The sequence below is a fragment of the Poecile atricapillus genome, chromosome 3 (assembly GCF_030490865.1).
Source record: "Poecile atricapillus isolate bPoeAtr1 chromosome 3, bPoeAtr1.hap1, whole genome shotgun sequence".
Taxonomy (NCBI): domain Eukaryota; kingdom Metazoa; phylum Chordata; class Aves; order Passeriformes; family Paridae; genus Poecile; species Poecile atricapillus.
Genome location: NC_081251.1, coordinates 36330303 through 36337173, shown reverse-complemented (window position 1 = coordinate 36337173; position 6871 = coordinate 36330303).

Sequence of the window (6871 nt, the reverse complement as noted above, 5' to 3'; positions counted from 1 at the left end):
CCTGTCTTTCATAGGAGAGATGCTCCAGCCCTCTGACCTAAATTGTGCTGCTCCTCTGGAATAGTTCTAGCAGGTGCACATACTTCTGAAGCTGGGGTCCCAGAGGTGGATGCAGTACTCTGGGTGGGATCTCACAAGAGCAGAGTAGAGGGGCAGAATCACCTCCCTTGATCTGCTGGTCACACTCACTTTGATTCAGCCCAGGACATGGCTGTCTGGGCTGTGAGGGCACATTGTGGGTCGTGTTGAGTGTCTTATCAACCATCACTCTCAAATCCTTCTCCTCAAGGCTGCTCTCTTTCCAACTTCCACCCAGTCTGTGTTTGTGCTTGGGATTGCCCCAACCCAGGGGCAGGACCTTGCACTCATCCTTGCTGAACTTCATGATGTTCACTCAGGCCACATCTCAAGCCTGTCCAGGTCCCTCTGGATAATGTCCCTTCCCTCCAGTGTGTTGACTGCTCCTTGTAACTTGGTGTCATCAGCAAATCTGCTGAGGGTGCGCTCAGTGCCACTGTCCATGTCACTGAGACAGGTGTTAAACAGCACCAGTCCCAACACTGACCACTGAGGAAAGCCACTCACCACTTGGGCATTGAGCTGTTGACTGCAAACCTTTGAGAATGACTGTCCAGCAAGTTCCTTACCCACTGAGTGATCCATCCATCAAATCCAATTTAGAGACAATGATGTCACATGGGACAGTGTCACAAGTCCAAGTAGATGACATCAGTTACTCTTTGTTTGCCACTGATGTAACCCCATGACATAAAGCCACCAAATATGTCAGACACAATTTTCCTTTAGTGAATGCCACTAATCATCTCCTTATTTTCCATGTATCTTAGCATAATTTCTGAGAGGGATCTGCTCCATCTGCTGGGCACTGAGGTGAGACTGACAGGCCTGTGGATCCCCAGATCTCCTTTTATAGAAATGGGGATTATTTTTCTACTTTTCCAAACAATGGGAGCTCTACTGGACTCATGACTCAAATCACTTAATTATGATGGATAGTTAGTTAGCCACTTCCTCCACCCTCAGGATGCAGATGCATCTCATCCAGTCCCATGGACTTGTGCACTTTCAGGTCTCAAATCTGATCTGCTCCCAGAGTCCCTGACTTTGCCTTCTCTGACATATGTTGCGCAGCTAGAGCACTTGCTGGTGAAGACCAAGGCAAAAAGGCTGTTGAGTACCACAGCTTCTTCCATAACCAGGCCTCCTTTTTCTTTCTGGAGAGGACCCACATGTTTTCTAGTTTTCCTTCTATCATCATAGAACCTATAGAAGTTTTTCTTGTTCTTGATATCGCTGGCCAGATTTAATTCTTATCAGGGTTTTAGCTTTCATAACCTGAACCCTTGACAACCTCCCAAGCTACCTGTCCTTGCTTCCACCCTCTGTAGGTTTCCTGCTCAACCCATCAAATCATTAACTTTGGGGGACCAAAGATAAAACTGAGACAAAATTTAGGGAAATTCCCTTAAACGTAGCACATTTGAGACAGTTGGTCACATAAGGACAAAAGGACTAGATCCTTATTATCCAAAAGATGCACTGGAGAAATGAGGTTATTAAGATTATGGGGATACATATACTTCATCAGTATATGGAACACATAAGCAGAATTGAAATTATGAAGTATAGAATGAAAAATGTTAAAGCATGTAGAAGTAAAATGTATCTCTGACACCATTTTCTCTTTGTCCTTTCAACCATGCGCTTGGCTGCATAGTGCCATATTGAGTGGGGGGAAGTGTCCCTAGTATTTTTGGATCTCTCTTTGTTCTGGGGAGTCCACGAGATTTAGCAGGTTTTGTATCTGGTGGTTATTTGCTGTTATTTCTTGACTACTGCTGTTCTGATTGTTAGTAAACTGTTACTTTTTCATTTACATCTAGTCATAATCATTCCTTATTGGTGGAAAGGGATTTGTTGAACCTATAAAGGGAGGCAACTCATTCCACAGTGCTCTCCTTTAAATTGTCTCAAAGCAAGACAATATCTCAAACTCTTAATGTCGTAAGATGTGAAATAGGATGGATTCAAGCAAGTTCTATCAATAGAAATACGAAAAACTGACTAAATAAAATATAAAGGCATATGCTAGAAAACATCAGATAGGTGGGGACAAAAACTTGCCTCTCTTTCTTTTTTTTTTTTCCGTGGTCTTAGAGAAGCTGAATTTGTTTAGGGGAAAAAAAAAAATAGCATTTCTGATTCAAGACTGCTTCCTAAGTAATATAATTACCACCTCACAGCAGTTTCTATCATCACGCCAAATGCAGAATTGTCTCCTTAGGGCTCATCTCATTTTTCCTCTCTCCCTTTCTACTCCAGAATGATACCTCTCCTCTCCATTGCACGATTTATAAATTGTGTAAATGTGGAATACAGAACAGGCTACTGCAGGAAAGCAATTTTTTGGCAATATTATATGTGGGAAGACATCTGTGAGAAGCATCAGAAGATCTTTCATCTTCTGAACATCTCACAGATGTTCACAAATAGCGAAAATTGTTACTTTGGGGAAGGCAGCTCATGTGCCAATAAACGTAGGGAACTGGTTTAAAATAGGAGCTTGCAGGCTGCAAAATTAATAAAACAACAGATCTGACCTAAAATCCTAATGACAATCAGCCCGATTGTTTTTGTTAATTATAGTTATTGGCAGTTGAAATCAATGAGAGGTGAATGAGGGCAAGCAGATTACAACTGCTAAATTGCTTCAGTTAGCACTTTTTTTTTCTTTATTCCAAAACCAAATGACAATGTTTTATTCATCTGCTTTGTTACTTACCACGTGTAGCCGCATTCTCCAAATCCTACTTCTGTGAACATGGTGGCATGCAGACCTAAACACAAAGTCTGAAGTTACATATGTAATACAATGACAGGGGTTGAAATGCCCAATTAACAGTAAATTGACTCCTTGAAATCTTTCCCGCTTTTAGTAAAAATATGAAATTTACCAATATTTTTGCTTTCACTAACTAGACCAGAAGAACAAGGCATTTATGAAATTAATTGTAACAACTAGTGTAAAGATAATTCATGTTTAAACCTTGAGATGATTTTTTAGAATAAAAAAGTGTATTTTTCTTATAAATGAGTCTATGATGTTATATTAGACTTCTGAATGCGCTCAGAAGTGCAGTGTCTAGGTTCTATTATAGGTCTTCTCTGAAAAGACCTGAGAAAAGTTTTCATTAAACAATATTCAATTAGCTAGTTTCCTTGTTCTTTCTGGCTAACATATGCCTTCCCACTTGATTTTTCCTCCATCACTCTTCAAGGTCAGGTTTACACAGCCAGCACAAAGATGCATCAACTAGGTACAGTATTTTAATTAGGGACTGGGGCTTTAATCACTGTGATTGTGTTCCTTCCATTTTTAATGGTATTTTGAGGTTCCAAAATGCACAAAAGCAAAAGGTTCTCATCTCCATATGGGGTTCAAATCTGAATTATATATTTATTCTTATTAGCATGAAGTTTTAATGTCTGCTTGAAATCATACTGAAATACAGTAACTGTTCCACAAACTATCTTAGTGAATCTCATTTGGAAATTATTAATTAAATAAGCAGTAGGTCTTTTCAATCCTTCCAAATGCAAAGAGAAAATCACTAGGACTGTTTTTACAAGTCTACACTGCCAGTCCCGCCTACTCAGAATATTTATTTCAGATAACAAATACTTACCACTGCAAAGTTTGCTTTCACTGTTTCTCAGTTTTTTATATTCAAGATTTATGTTTACAGAACATTATTCCTGTGCAGCAATGAAAGTTTATATATCATTTCTTGCTACTAAATCTCTGAGTAACATTTACAGTTTTCACATACTATCCCAAAGTTTACATTTTTCGGGTTAAAAGGAATGGATCCATTTCTCTTTCAGTCAGTGATACACAAATATAAAATCTTTGTTCTTCCATCGTAAAGGATTTGCTCTACAGCAGCATGGTGCATTCTCCACTCTTTTTCTCAACATTATAAATGAGCCATCAAAATCTTAATCTTCTGTTATCTCTGTCTCTATGGTTTTGACATTTACTTCAGTGTATAAGCTGTGCTCATCAGACCAGTCTTCTGGTGTACGCACAACAGTCCTTATACAATAACTCTCCAGCTGAATGATAAAATATCCAGCCTCAGCCAAAACATAAGGAAAAATGTTGTAAGATTAAAATTCTATGAAAACAGAGACAACCTTTAGGACAGTTAGTGTATCCTCGAACTCTATCTTTAATTAGCTAAAAAAATAACAACTTTTTTAGGAAATGGTCGTCACGGTGGACAATCTATCACGTTTCCCTTAGCTTCTTTTAAATTGATGGGGCAGACTTTCAGCTGTCTTGTCTGGTGACAGCTACCACAGCGCAGCAGAGAGTTGGAGGAGAACTTAAGGATCCTGTCTGCAGCCTAAACATGGTCCTGTTTAAAAATATCTCTTTTCAGCTTGGTACAATGGGGGTGCTCTTGCTTCCTTGTGCAGAATAAACAAAAATACAAAAAGGAATGGGAGAGAGGACTAGGACAGCTTCAGATGGTGTAAATTCTCAGCAAAATAGATTTCTGAGAATTCATATCGAATTACAGTATGCCCCAAATGTCTGCCATTTGTAAGTGGACATTACAGTAATTCAGTTTTGAGGTGACAAGCTGATTGTAGCCACAGCAGGGTCTCATCATATCAGAAAGGAGAAGATGTAATTTCCCAACCAGCAACAATTTTTTTTAAAAAAACAAGAAAACCCAGAAACTTTGGAAACAAGAAGAGACAAAAACCATCAGGTAGTACTAATAGGAAGTTGAGGTACTTTGCTAACCAGGGAAAGCAAACTTTTAATAATGGTTGAAGATAACAACCATGATATGCTTTCAGGATGCTCCTGGCTACAGGAGGACCACAAGGTGCAGCCTTTTTACAGAGATTCATAATGATGAACTGACTGTAGCTCTAGATAAAAAAGATACTGAATTTTCCAAGTATTATTACTCCCAATAAACATTTAAACACATCTAAACTTTAAAAGCAAATTGATTCTAAATTAACAAGTTAATCCAGAAATCACAATTCTTATTTTTGATGTAATTAAATTGATTTTAAAAGCCACTAAAAGAAACTTTGAGGGAAATAGGATCATTGAAGATAACATAATACTTTTCAAATTAATTATAGGAACTTCCAATGCCAATATCACAATATTGTCACAAAGTCTTGTATTGCTTTCTTCACTTGCATTTCCTCCATACATTTTAATTGAACCAAAATGTTAAGAAAGCTTCCAGTAAGAAACTACAGATCTTCCTACTTATATAAGATGTCTGGTTCCAGTTGCATCAGGTTCAGATAAAAATATAGTGTTAGCCCTATGCAAAAAGAATTATGTATATAAGCTTCCATTAGCATTAATAGGAGTTATATATGTAAATCCCACACATGCTGTGATAAGAATGTGCTAAGAAACTGCATTTACATTCCTGTCAGGGGGCTGCAATTAGTACCAGCACAGCAAAGGCAGCCTGTATTCCTCTCGACATTTGGAAGCCTTGTAAAACCTGTGTAGAACAGAAATCTTTGCCATTATACCCCATTCTAATTACAAGCCACATCACAGCATACGTGCAGAGTATTTTGATAAACACTTTAAAAGCCTACAGAAATCCTACTAAAAATGTTCACCGAGAGCACTCGAAGTCATGGTTGTGAACCTGATGGGAACTCACGCACTCCTGAGCTGGGCATTTTCTTCCCAATAATTGTGGCATTAGGACTTAGGGAGTTCTGAAGGCCAATGTGCAGAGGGCAGAGGGAGCAGCCTGACTTCATCCCCAAAGCAGTAAGAGGAATGACAGTGAAGGGAATGTGGGTTTCCCAGGATGGAAACCTTTCCATGGGCAATTGGCTTTGGACTTGAAAGCACATCATCTCCAAACCTGTGCAATTTTTTTGCTTGGTGGTGGACAGAGGGGGTTTGCAGGGATCCCACTCTCAGTAGCCCCCTGTTTTGGCTATGAGACTGAAGAGTAGATCCAGAGCTTTCCCTGTCTCCCCAGTCTCTCCCTTCAGGAGTGCCCTGTGAGGGCTTAATAATACACTCTGACACCTTCCCACTGGCAGCAGATGACACCAGGGACAGATTGCTGCATCCTGGTGGTGGTTCAGCCTGGCTCAGAAAGCACGACACCGGGCAGCCTGCAAACTGCAGGGCAAACACCCACTGGCCCTGCAGCCCAGCTGTGCCACCCCTGACTCCAGAGAGGCACGCTCCCCTCAGTGGGAGTGGGGATGGGCAGGAGTACTCATGAGGCCAGATGTGCAGGCAGATCCGTGCCTCTGTGCCTGCATGCCCATGTGGGCTGGCTGGTCCAGGGACCATGAGGTTGTAAGTCCATGCTGGCAGTTTGTGAGCCCTTAGTCTGTGTCCCTCATGCTGGAGTGCAAGTTCCATTGGATAAAATGGGGGGCAAACTGAGTGGCATCAAAAGGACCTCACTGCCTACTACAGAAGGTTCCAGGATAGCAACATTTTGGTTACAGCTGAGGAATCTCAGTTCTTCTCAAAAAATCCAGAAAAGGCAGATTTAGATTGAAGCTGGTGTAGCCAGCTCCAGTTTCATAAAATATTACCCTAGGACTTCCACAGTGCCTTTCAACCCCCCATCTACCAGAGCCCTGTGCAGACTAAGAAGTCCACCCACACTCAGGAAACTGGCTCTTGCATATGATGGGCACATCAGACAACAGGATGCAGGGTCAGCAGGAAAGAATATAAGAGCCTGCTTTCAGTAAACTTCCCTGCTACCCCAAACCAGTTTTTCTAAGTGATATTCCCATATTTTACACAGAATCTATGTTG